We start from the raw sequence: 13,682 nt of genomic DNA, 5'->3' as shown, positions 1-13,682 counted from the left end.
AGAAGAAAATATGTATCCATAAATAAATAAAGACATAGTTAAGCAATCCTGCTGGGAAATGTACGATTCCAAAAAAATAGCCATTTGGTTCTATTATTACTGTGTGTTTCACAGATATAAACTCTTTGGTTTAGTTGGCAAAGAAGTTTATTAGGTTAGAAATCAGTTCCTTAAATTACAGTCTTTGCTAAAGTGCAGTGCATTTAAAGAAACTTTCTCAGAATTAGAGGGTCAAATATTGCAGTTTTCTGAAAAAGACTCAGGACAGTTATGACGGTAGGGTGAGTTAATTCTGTTTCCGTGGGTGAAGTCTCACTGTGAGGACACAATGCACCACTTTGGCTGAGAGGCAATTTCCAATAAATTATGAAAATTATTGCTTCCAGTGCTGGGCTCTGGTATGAAATCTCATGGGAAATAACTTGAAACTATGTGATAGATTTGAAATTAATCCTATCCCCCTGCCCGCTGCCCCCACCACACTTCCCTGAAGTAACCTGCCTCTGTTTACAAGATGTACCATTATTTCTTGGCCATCAGGAAACGCAAGCCAATGTAGTCCTGTTTGGCAGAATGAGACTGTTGTGATAAAAATCTTGTCCATATGTGGTTATTAGGGCTGAACTGAATACAGCAGGCTCTGATTTTGGGAGTTGGACAGAGTGGCCTGTGCTTTCGGGAGCTAGAGTTGTTCTTTGACTCTTTCTCCTGGTCCTTGGTCTTTCTTTGGCTTCCTCTAGTGACACTCAGCAAAGAATGTGATGATTGGGATTTTCCCCTTTGCCAGATGAGGCGAGTTTTGTAATGAAGAGTTTCAGACTAAACTCCTGTTCTCAACCTTGTGAAATCCTGGGTAGGACAAAGGTGAAACATGCCTGCCATTCGCAGACTTAACTGGTTGAGGAAATGGTGAGTAACTGATTATGCTTCTAAACCAAACTTGGGGTCCACTCGCCTATCTGCTGCCTCCGGCTTGTGGTGAAAGGAAAGTGCAATGTTTATTGTCAGGCAGCAGACAAGGAGTCCAGGAAGCTAATGCTCAAAATACTCCTGAACTCCGTGGATGGGTTTCAGCAAAGACTTTTTAAAGACAAGAGTGAGGAAACGGAGTCACGTGGCAGGGTTATGTGATCAGCTCAAGCACAGTTCTCTGATTGGTCAATGGTGAAATAACAGAGTGGTATCAGGCCATCTGGGGGCTGTATGCTCACAACCATCACTTTAGTTTTCTCTTTGATGGAGATTTTAGCATCGGTAAAACAACTCAGGAAATGTGCATCAGATAAGCTTGTCTGGGAACTTCAGAGAGGGAAGGAGGTTTTGTCCCCGAAGACCCCATAGCGTCCCGCCCCTTTACAGTTATATTGGACGTGTTGGGAAAGGCTGTTCTTACAAGTGGAGAGAGACAGGAGGTGAGTGTTCTGGAAATTTCTGTGGATAAAGCAGAGACGCTCAGTGTTTATGAATGCCGTGCTTTTTGTTCGTTTCTTTAATCATTTTTATTTTGTTATCTGTCTGTTTCTGGCTGTGCTGGGGTTTTGTTTCTGCTTGTTGCTCTCTAGTTTCGGCGAGCGGTGGGTACTCATCGTGGTCAAGAGTATTGGCTCTCGGGTGCTTGGGCTTTAGTAGTTGTGGTCCGCTGGCTCAGCCGCTCTGAGGCATATGGGATCCTCCTGGACTAGGAATCAAACAGATGTCCCCGGCACTGGCAGGGGGACCCTCGACCACTGGACCACCAGGTAAGTCCCTATGAGTGCCATTCTTAACGGATTTGAATTTGAATGTGGCAGCTACCCTCTGAGATCAGACGAGCCTAACCTGTGCATGCTCTGAATTCATCTGCTTCGTGAGTGTCTGTCTGTGAATAGGGAGGGGTATGGGTAGGCCTGGCCTCTGCTGGCCCTCCATAGGCTGTGAGGCTTCAGTGGGGTAAGGGCCTGTCTTCTTCTTGTTATTCAGTCCCTAAGTCATGTCTGACTCTCTGTACTTCATGGACTGCAGCGTGCCGGGCTCCTCTGTCCTCCAGTATCTACTGGAGTTTGCTCAAATTCATGTCCATTGAGTCAGTGATGCTATCTAACCATCTCATCATCTGCCACCCCCTTCTCCTTTTGCCTTCAATCTTTCCCAGCATCAGGGTATTTTCCTGTGTGTCACCTCATCATAGCAGGTGACCAAAGGATTGAAGCTTCAGTATCAATCCTTCCAATGAATATTCAGGGTAGATTTCCTTTAGGATTGACTGGTTTGATCTCCTTGCTGTCCAAGGGTATCTTCAAGAGTCTTCTCTATCACCACAGTTTGAAAGCATCAATTCTTTGGTGCTCAGCCTTCTTTATGGCCCAACTCTCACATCTATACTGGATGTGACTACTGGAAAAACCATCAGTTCAGTCACTCAGCTGTGTCCGACTCTTTGCAACGCCATAGACTGCAGCAGGCCAGGACTCCCTGTCCATCACCAACTCCCGGAGATTACTCAAACTCATGTCCATCGAGTCGGTGATGCCATCCAGCCATCTCATCCTCTGTCATCCCCTTCTCCTCCTGCCCCCAATCCCTCCCAGCATCAGGGTCTTTTCCAATGAGTCAACTCTTCACATCAGGTGGCCAAAGTATTGGAGTTTCAGCTTCAGTGTCAGCCCTTTCAATGAACACCCAGGACTGGTCTCCTTTAGGATGGACTGGTTGGATCACCTTGCAGTCCAAGGGACTCTCAAAAGTCTTCTCTAACACCACAGTTCTAAAGCATCAATTTTTTGGTGCTCAGCTTTCTTCAGAGTTCCAACTCTCACATCCATATATGACCACTGGAAAAACCATAGCCTTGACTAGATGAACCTTTGTTGGCAAAGTAATGTCTCTGCTTTTTAATATGCTATCTAGGTTGGTCATAACTTTCCTTCCAAGGAGTAAGTGACTTTTAATTTCATGGCTGCAGTCACCATCTGCAGTGATTTTGGAGCCCAAAAAAATAAAATCTGACACTGTTTCCACTGTCTCCCCATCTATTTCCCACGAAGTGATGGGACCAGATGCCATGATCTTAGTTTTCTGAATGTTGAGCTTTAAGCCAACTTTTTTACTCTCCTCTTTCACTTTCATCAAGAGGCTTTTTAGTTCCTCTTCACTTTCTGCCATAAGGGTGGTGTCATCTCCATATCTGAGGTTATTGATATTCCTCCCAGCAATCTTGATTCCAGCTTGTGCTTCTTCCAGCCCAGCATTTCTCATGATGTACTCTGCATATAACTTAAATAAGCAGGGTGACAATATACGGCCTTGATGTACTCCTTTTCCTATTTGGAACCAGTCTGTTGTTCCATGTCCAGTTCTAACTGTTGTTTCCTGACCTGCATATAGGTTTCTCAAGAGGCAGGTCAGGTGGTCTGGTATTCCCATCTCTTTCAGAATTTTCCACAGTTTATTGTGATCTACACAGTCAAAGGCTTTTGCATAGTCAATAAAGCAGAAATAGATATTTTTCTGGAACTCTCTTGCTTTATTTGATGATCAAGCAGATGTTGGCAATTTGATCTCTGGTTCCTCTGCCTTTTCTAAAACCAGCTTGAACATCTGGAAGTTCACGGTTCACATATTGCTGAAGCCTGGCTTGGGGAATTTTGAGCATTACTTTACTAGCATGTGAGATGAGTGCAATTTTGTGGTAGTTTGAGCATTCTTTGGCATTGCCTTTCTTTGGGATTGGAATGAAAACTGACCTTTTCCAGTCCTGTGGCTACTGCTGAGTTTTCCAAATTTTCTGGCATATTGAGTGCAGCGCTTTTCACAGCATCATCTTTCAGGATTTGAAATAGCTCAACTGCATTTCCATCACCTCCATTAGCTTTGTTCATAGTGATGCTTTCTAAGGCCCACTTGACTTCACATTCCAGGATTTCTGGCTCTAGGTGAGTGACCACACCATCGTGATTACCTGGGTCATGAAGATCTTTTTTGTACAGTTCTTCTGTGTATTCTTGCCACCTCTTCTTAATATCTTCTGCTTTAGTTAGGTCCATACCATTTCTGTCCTTTATCGAACTCATCTTTGCATGAAATGTTCCCTTGGTATCTCTAATTTTCTTGACGAGATCTCTAGTCTTTCCTATTCTGTTGTTTTCCTCTATTTCTTTGCATTGATCACTGAGGAAGGCTTTCTTATCTCTGCTGGCTGTTCTTTAGAACTCTGCATTCAAATGGGAATATCTTTCCCTTTCTCCTTTGCTTTTCGCTTCTCTTCTTTTCACAGCTATTTGTAAGGCCTCCTCAAACAACCATTTTGCCTTTTTGCATTTCTTTTCCATGGGGTTGGTCTTGATCCCTGTTTCCTGTACAAAGTCACAAACTTCCATCCATAGTTCATCAGGCACTTTATCTATCAGATCTAGTTCCTTAAATCTATTTCTCACTTCCACTGTATAGTCATAAGGGATTTGACTTAGGTCATACCTGAATGGTCTAGTGGTTTTCCCCACTTTCTTCAATTTAAGTCTGAATTTGGCAATAAGGAGTTCATGATCTGAGCCACAGTCAGCTCCCAGTCTTGTTTTTGCTGACTGTATAGAGCTTCTCCATCTGGAGAAGCATCTGGCTGCAAAGAATATAATCAATCTGATTTCGGTGTTGACCATCTGGTGATGTCTATGTGTAGAGTCTTCTCTTGTTTTGTTGGAAGAGGGTGTTTGCTATGACCAGTGCATTCTCTTGGCAAAACTCTGTTAGCCTTTGACCTGCTTCATTCCGTACTCCAAGGCCAAATTTGCCTGTTACTCCTGGTGTTTCTTGACTTCCTACTTTTGCATTCCAGTCCCCTATAATGAGAAGGACATCTTTTTTGGGTGTTAGTTCTAAAAGGTCTGTAGGTCTTCATAGAACCATTCAACAACTGCTTCTTCAGCATTACTGGTTGGGGCATAGGCTTGGATTACCATGATATTGAATGGTTTGCCTTGGAAACGAACAGAGATCATTCTGTCATTTTTGAGATTGCATCCAAGCACTGCATTTTGGACTCTCTTGTTGACCATGATGGCTACTCCGTTTCTTCTAAGGGATTCCTGCCCACAGTAGTAGATATAATGGTCATCTGAGTTTAATTCATCCATTCCAGTCCATTTTAGTTCGCTGATTCCTAGAATGTCAACATTCACTCTTGCCATCTCCTGTTTGACCACTTCTAATTTGCCTTGATTCATGAACCTGACATTCCAGGTTCCTATGCAATATTGCTTTTTACAGCATTAGACCTTGCTTCTATCACCAGTCACATCCACAACTGGGTATTGTTTTTGCTTTGGCTCCATCCCTTCATTCTTTCTGGAGTTATTTCTCCACTGATCTCCCGTAGCATATTTGGCACCTACCGACCTGGGGAGTTCCTCTTTCAGTGTCCTATCATTTTGCCTTGTCATACTGTTCATGGGGTTCTCAGGGCAAGAATACTGAGGTGGTTTGCCATTCCCTTCTCCAGTGGACCACATTCTGTCAGACCTCTCCACCATGACCCGTCCGTCTTGGGTGGCTCCACACGGCATGGCTTAGTTTCATTGAGTTAGACAAGGTTATGGTCCATGTGATCAGATTGGCTAGTTTTCTGTGATTATGGTTTCAGTCTGTCTGCTCTTTGATGCCCTCTCGCAACATCTACTGTCTTTCTTGGACGTGGGGTATCTCTTCACGGCTGCTCCAGCAAACGCAGCCGCTGCTCCTTACCTTGGAGGGAGGGGTATTTTCTCACGGCCGTCTCTCCTGACCTTGAACGTGGAGTAGCTCCTCTAGGCCTCCTGCACCTGAGCAGCAGCCGCTCCTTGGAGGTGGGGAAGCTCCTCTCGGCCGCCACCCCTGGCCTCGGATGAGGGGAAGCTCCTCACGGCCGTGCTTCTGCGCGGTCTGTCACAGCCTGCGCGCTTCTGCGCTGCTTTGCCTATATAGACTTGTGCTGGTGATCTTTTTTCTCCTTTTGGGACCGATTTTTCCCAGCATCCTCCTTAACTTTCTGTATTACCTGTGGTAGATTGTTCCCTTTCAGTTGTGCTTCCGTGGTTGAAAAACATGTAAGTGTTTAACCCCGCTTTGTTCATTTCTAACCAAATAACAAGAAATTTTGTAAAGATTTAGCAGATTAATAAAAACAAATGCGTGTGTGCAATCTGTGGAGCTCTTGGAAAGTTGGTTCTGAATACTTTTAATCCTCACATGGGGATGGTGCCCAGACTGGAGTTCTATGACAGAGGAGGCTCTGTGAGCTGAGTCCCCTGGGATTTCCATGCAGCGCCCTGCCCCCCCCCCCCCAGAAAGCTTACGCTATTCTCCATGAAGTTAGAGTCATAGAAAAGTGTTTTTCTTTCCTCTCTCCTCCAGCGCTTTTGTTTTCAGTCTTCCTCCTCTGGTGCCAAGACCACAGTGAAGTGCTGGCTGAGTGAGACCTGGGAGGCCCCCATGTCCTAATAGCTGTCAGGCCACTGTGGGCCTGGGAGGGGCTCTGGATGCCAGGTCCGCACTTACGCGTGGAATAGGACGCATCTGACAGTGGTCTTCTGTGGGCAACTGGGGGGGTTACTGAAATCAGTCACTCACCACTCAGAAATTGGTACTCGAGAGAGGGGCAGATGCTGGCAGAAAGGAAACTTGCCTTAATCAGAATGCCAGCAGTCTCGGCAGATGGTGGCCTCACTGTCCCGCAAAAACCGGTTCCAGAGATTCTGCTTAGCTATGAAAGTTTTTAAAGGGAAAAGGGAAATCATTTCATTTAATCATTGAGATGGGGGGGGGGGGGGTGTCCGTGTCATTTCTACCGCTTACTGCATGCAGGCTTGCTGACTTGTGATCTTTTCCAAGATGCTAACCTTGTTCACAATTTGTTCATGAGATTACTGAAGGGGAAGCTAGGGAAGAGATCAAGTCATCTGTTAACTACTTAGTCTTCAGTTCTGCTTGTATAGAAAGAACCAACAGGTTAGGCAGAGTATTGTGCGATCAGCAGTTTGAAAGGTGTGCTTGAGCTAGAGATGAGTAGAGCAAGGGTGCGTGGGTTCATGCCAAGACATGGGGTGCCTCCTGCCACAGGCTGCTTCCAAGGGCACCCTATACTAGGAGCCCGGGGTCTTGCTGGGGGCATCTTCCTGATTGGATTGGGCTGGGGACACGTGTGGCCCTAATACCCAGCCCCCACCCCACTTCCTATGTGTGGCCATGAGCAGCTCTTCTCCTTCCTGCCTCCTAATGAAACCTGACATCACTCAGCTCCCCTGTCCACAGAGAGCAGCCAGGACCCGCAGACCCCCAGCTTCTGAAGGACAAAGGCAGTCCCAACACACCAGCCCTTGTCCTTGGAAAGACAGCGCTGGGCACAGAGGGGTGAGGGAGACTGTGCTCACCCTCGATGAAGTGATTTATTTCATTATCAGTCTTACACAGTGTTGGTGGGCTTGTTAGCATGTCTGCTTTTCCAAGGATTTGAGTGAAGGAAGCTAGACTGTTCAGATTGTCCCATTTTGGAGTGTGATATTCCCTTTGTTTATTTTTTTTATAATGGGTTTAAAAGAATATCTATTTGACTGTCGGGTCTTAGTTGCACACAGGCTCTTCCTTGCATCATGCGGGACCCTTCGTTCTGGTGCACACACTCTAGTTGTGACACGGGCACTCTAGTTGTGGCGCGTGGGCTTAGTTGCCCCCCGGCATGTGGGATCCTAGTTCCCCGATCAGGGATTGAGCACACGTTGTCAGCATTGCAAGGCAGATTCTTCACCACTGCACCATCAAGAAAGTCCTGGTTATCCTCTTTAGGTGTGTTGAATTAGTAGGAAAAGGCCACAATATAGGACCATTTTTGCTAAGATTCTACTTGGTAGTAAGAGCCTCATCACAACAGTTCATGAGCTTTCAAGAGTCTCCAGAGGTGTTCATAGAGACTGCTGGGATGAGAAAACCAGGCCCCCCGAATCTTAGGTGATGATTCTCAAGGCCGAGCAGCAGGTTACACTGGAGCTTGGGCAGCCTGAGCCGACGGTCCACCTGCTCTTCCAGAGTCAGCATCCCATGATTCCGTGAAAGCCGTTAACCGCAGACTTCAAATGCAAAGGAAGATTCCATCATTTGAAATGGGATGTGATGTGATGCTACTCTTACTATAAATAGGAGATCCTTTTGTAGTGTTGGCAGTGTCACCGTCACTTGCGTGGCCCTGGGCGTGGTTCCGAGTCCCCCTGACGCATCGTCAGTCCATCTGATGTTAACCCTTGGTGAAGCCTGGTGTCCATGGGGCTGCAAAGAGTCGGATAAGGCTGAGCAGCTGAACCACAGTAGCTTCTTGATGCCTCTTGGTAAACAGCAAACCTTCTGTGCCCCGATTTCTCGAACTCAGTTGACGTGAATGTGGTCCAGGTCAGAACTCTCTTCTTATTCCGTCATTTGTAGGATTGGGGCCCAACTCACTCCACTGTCTGCATCAGTGGCTGTGCTGGGAAGTCCAGCCAGGGACACAGGGCCTTGCTGCTTCCCCGTTGACAGTCTGCTGACCATGCAGGACGGTCTTCAAGGACTGCATGCGGCCCTGGATCCTGGGACTCCCTAGTTTTCTTTTACCCTGAATGGAGGTCACAGCATTATGCTTTGTCCACTCTACACACACACAACTAGCTCCAACTGCAAGTCTAGTGTAGGTCCTGGCCCCTCCTTTGCTGCCTAATTGCCCTAGAGTAGCTGATGAGGTCCAACAGAATACTGATATACATCATGTTTTACTGATGCTGGATAACTTTAAATATATTCTCCCCTCTTACATGTGGAAATTACAGGAGGTAATAGGTTGAACATATGTTTCCACATTTAAGCTAAAGAATGGCAGATACCCTTCTTAACATGTTTATCTCTGTCGAAAGAACAAAAATTATTGAATAGTCTCTCTTTTTTATATTTTTGGAATTTTTCTTTTTATTATTACAGGGAACATCACTGGAAGCCAAGCTGTTAATTCGATTGCAACTTGGTTTTTAAGAGTGGGCATTTGTTCAAACAAAGAAATGCATATCAGTGGATATGATCACTGTGATAAATTGCCTTTCGTTTCCTGCTTACCCACTGTTTCCTGGTGGCACAAAATCCCAGTTTTAAGTCTGAAAAAAATTAGACTGAAGGTCTTTTCCAGCAGAGTTTCCATTTCCCACTGACAATTTGCAGGGTTTTTCTCTGGTGCCCCGTCTGGGACTCTGTCCTCTCTCATCACTTCACAGGTATTAATCCCCGTTTTATACCTCACCGTCTATCTGTATTTCCACTCAGATTTCAGTCTCTCTGTATTGTTACGCTGCTGTTCATTCCTTTCCCTCCCTTTGGTCCTGATCTTTCAGAGCAGCTGTCATAGAAACGTTTTCTGTTCTCTGCACATATACACCAACAATGGGTACTCGGCCCCCGGGAGAGTTAGTGCCCTGGAGAGCGCCATGATTGATTAGTAAGTAGTGGGTACACCACCGCGATACAGAAAAGGTCTTAACGGTTGTCTTTGTGCACGTACACCTTTTGTGTCTATGGCCCCTTTTGTCCATTGATGGTGTGGTGTTGTGTTTGGGGCTTGACTTTTATTGGCAGAAGACCACGTTTCCAGTATCATCTGGCTGATGAGCCCTGGCGCAGCCTCTCCCAGCTTTCCACTTAAGTACCCCTGGTGACCCAGCAAAGGATAAAGACATAGTGTACCAGTGGAAAATACGACCGGCAGCCTCTTTGCAGGACTCCTGGAGGAATTTCTACTGATGGCTAGGCTGGCAGAGCTGAATTGAGACTGGAAGTTGTTGGCCGGCGCTGGATTTCTGTACCAGAAGAAAGCCCGAGCAGCGCTCTCCTCTGGGCCATGTGCTTATTTTGACATGTTCAAATACTGTAGCAGATGGGGGTTCTCTGGTGGTCCAGAGGTTAGAACTTGATGCTTTCACCTCTGGGGCCCGAGTTCAACCCCTGGTTGGAGAACTGAGATTCTGCAAGCTGTGCAGCACTGCCAAAAAAAAAAAAAAAAATACTGTAGCAGAGTTTCTCCTTTGTACCAAGTTTTTATATGTCCTTGTAGACTACAGTTCCCAGAAGTTTGCTCTCCTTGTTTAGTGGATGATGCAGGAATAAAATCCACTCGGTGGTAAGGCCCCCTCCCCGACATAACACACTGTCAGACTGCTTTATGTGAAGGCAGACGGAGCTCATTGGTCGCATGGATTGTAGCTTTTCTCTGTTTGCTGGGACTTGGGGTGGCGGGGTGGGGAGGGTAAAGACATATGCAATGAGAAAAAAAGAAATCTCACCCCAGTCATTTAGGGTAGTCCAAAATGGATGCTGACTAAACCCCAGAAGTTTCCAGGCTAACTTGGACCACAGGATAGAACCCAGAAGGAGGTTCAGAAACTAGTACCCAAGCAGCATGGCCAGCAGGGATTCGCTCGTTATTTGTTGGCCAACTCCAAGTATGAATAACTTTCTCCCAGTTAGAGAGTAAACACGTAGAAACCCAAAATGGTGGTCCAGGACAAGATAATATACGTAGTGACTAGGTGTTGCTTTTAAATTTTTAAATTTAAAACATGGAAGTTGTATATGAACACAACATTATAGCAGATAAGTAATGTACAAAATACTTAGATTAACTGTTAGTCTTCCTTTTTACTCCCTTAATTTCACTTACTCCCCAGAAGTAATTAAAATTACCCTTTTAGTGTCTGCCCTTCTATTTTTACACCTGCTACCCCTCAGGGGCTTCCTAGGTGGCCCTGGTGGTAAAGAACTCACTGACCAATGCAGAAGACATGAGACTTGGGTTCAGTCCCTGGGTGGGGAAGATTCCCCTGGAGGAGGACATGGCAACCCACTCCAGTATGCTTGCCTGGGGAATCCTGTGGACAGAGGAGCCTGGTGGGCTATGGTCCATAGTGTCACAAAGACTCAGACACAACTGAAATGGCTTAGCACAGCCCAGCACAACTACCTCTCAACACGTGAAGACAGATGTTTTAAGTGTAAGTAACATTGTGTTGGTCATAGTGTTCTGAAACTTATTTTTTATTCAATAATATATGGTAGTCCCCCTTATCTATGGGGGAGATATCCCAAGGCCCCCACTAGATGCCTGAAACCTTGGATAGTACTGAACTCTATATATGTATATACTGTTTTTTTCCTATACATAACATGTCTATCATAAAGTTTACTTAATGGATTAGGCCCAGTAAGAGATTAAATATAATAACAACAAAATAGAACAATTATGACAATATACTGTAATAAAAGTTGTATGAATATATGTGTCTGTCTCTCAAACCATCTTTTCTTAAATATTTTTTTCCAATGTGGTTTATTATAGGATGTTGACTATAGTTCTCTGTGCTATACAGTAGGACCACCAGTCTGTTTTCTGTGTCTGTGAATCCTGTTTCACAGGTATGTTCATGGAATCATAGCTTTAGATGCCATATATAAGTGATATCATATGTTGTTTCTTCTTCCTGACGTACTTAATATGATAACCTCTAGTTGCATGCATGTTGCTGCAGATGGCATTATTCTTTTTATGGCTGAGTAGTGTTCCATGGTATATATGTACCACATGTTCTTTATCCATTCATCTGCCAATGGACATGTTTTGGCTACTGTGAATAGTGCTGCAGTGAATGCTGGGGGGCATATATCCTTTTGATGATAGTTTTGTCTGCCCAAATGCACAGGAGTGGAATTACTGGGTCATGCACTCATTCTGTTTTTTGTTTTCTGAGGAATCTCCATACTGTTTTCCCCCGTGGCTGCACCCACTGGCATTCCCACCAACAGTGTAGGAGGGTTCCCTTCTATCCACACCATCTCCAGCATTTGCTATTTGTAGACTTTCTAATGATGGCCATTCTGTCCAGTGTGAGGTGGTACTTCATTGTAGTTTTTGTTTCTCAAAATATCTTATTGTACATGTTTAATGCATTTTCCATTGTAGATAAACACTTGATCATGCCTTATGACTGTAACTTTTGCTGCTGAGGTGTAGCCACAAAGCTAGCATGGATTTCTTCTTCCATCTTCACAGTTTCACGATAGAAGATTTGTTCTTACTGTGGATCTTAGCAACCTCAGTGTATGACTTTTTTTTCCCCTCATTAAGAACTTTCACCTTTTCAGTTAAAGGAAGCACTTTCCTCCTTGGCTTTGACACATCCAAATTGCCAGAATCACTACTCTTGTGCTTCAGAGTCATTATTAACTTTAAAAAAAAAAAAGGTGACTTGGATACAAGCACTGAGATATTGAGACAGTTGATCTGATAACTGAGACAGCCGCTGAGTGACTGACAGGTGGGATATGCTGGTCAAAAGGATGGTTCTCATCCCATGTGGGACAGGTGAGGATGGCATAAGATTTCATCTCACTACTTAGAATGATGTGCAGCTTAAATCTTAGGATTCATTTATTTCTGAAATTTTCCATTTAGTATTTTTAGACTGTATCAACCATAGGTAACTGAAATCTCAGAAAGCAAAACTGCAATTAAGGGCTTCAGCAATACGTGAACTGTGAACTTCCAGATGTTCAAGCTGGTTTTAGAAAAGGCAGAGGAACCAGAGATCAAATTGCCAACATCCGCTGGATCATTGAAAAAGCAAGACAGTTCCAGAAAAACATCTATTTCTCCTTCATTGACTACGCCAAAGCCTTCGACTGTGTGGATCACAATAAACTGTGGAAAATTCTGAAAGAGATGGGAATACCAGACCACCTGACCTGCCTCTTGAGAAACCTGTATGCAGGTCAGGAAGCAACAGTTAGAACTGGACAGGGAACAACAGACTGGTTCCAAATAGGAAAAGGAGTACATGAAGGCTGTATATTGTCACCCTGCTTATTTAACTTCTATGCAGAGTACATCATGAGAAACGCTGGGCTGGAAGAAGCACAAGCTGGAATCAAGATTGCTGGGAGGAATATCAATAACCTCAGATATGGAGATGACACCACCCTTATGGCAGAAAGTGAAGAGGAACTAAAAAGCCTCTTGATGAAGGTGAAAGAGAAGAGTGAAAAAGTTGGCTTAAAGCTCAACATTCAGAAAACTAAGATCATGGCATCTGGTTCCATCACTTTGTGGGAAATAGATGGGGAGACAGTGGAAACAGTGTCAGACTTTATTTTTGGGGGCTCCAAAATCACTGCAGATGGTGATTGCAGCCATGAAATTAAAAGTCACTTACTCCTTGGAAGGAAAGTTATGACCAACCTAGATAGCATATTAAAAAGCAGAGACATTACTTTGCCAACAAAGGTTCATCTAGTCAAGGCTATGGTTTTTCCAGTGGTCATGTATGGATGTGAGAGTTGGACTGTGAAGAAAGAAAGCTGAGCACCGAAAAATTGATGGTTTTGAGCTATGGTGTTGGAGAAGACTCTTGAGAGTCCCTTGGACTGCAAGGAGATCCGAGTCCATCCTGAAGGAGATCAGTCCTGGGTGTTCATTGGAAGGACTGATGCTGAAGCTGAAACTCCAATACTTTGGCCACCTCATGCGAAGAGTTGACTCATTGGAAAAGGCCCTGATGCTGGGAGGGATTGGGGGCAGGAGGAGAAGGGGATGACAGAGGATGAGATGACTGGATGGCATCACCGACTTGATGGGCGTGAGTTTGAGTAAACTCTGTGAGTTGGTGATGGACAGG

The 13,682-nt window shown here is 44.7% G+C and overlaps 1 protein-coding gene across 1 annotated transcript in view; it reads left to right on the top strand.

Moving 5' to 3' along the window:
* The first annotated feature begins 545 nt into the window (after positions 1 to 545).
* Positions 546 to 13,682, top strand: part of ENOX1 (ecto-NOX disulfide-thiol exchanger 1) — a 477,511-nt gene continuing 464,374 nt past the window's right edge. Inside the window, exon 1 of the mRNA XM_043891694.1 lies at positions 546 to 1,412. The gene's annotated coding sequence lies outside the window, so the exon portion shown is untranslated. The remainder of the gene's footprint in view (positions 1,413 to 13,682) is intronic.

The sequence above is a fragment of the Cervus elaphus genome, chromosome 30 (assembly GCF_910594005.1).
Source record: "Cervus elaphus chromosome 30, mCerEla1.1, whole genome shotgun sequence".
In the NCBI taxonomy this organism is placed as follows: Eukaryota; Metazoa; Chordata; class Mammalia; order Artiodactyla; family Cervidae; genus Cervus; species Cervus elaphus.
This window is presented reverse-complemented; position numbering and strand designations above follow the sequence as displayed.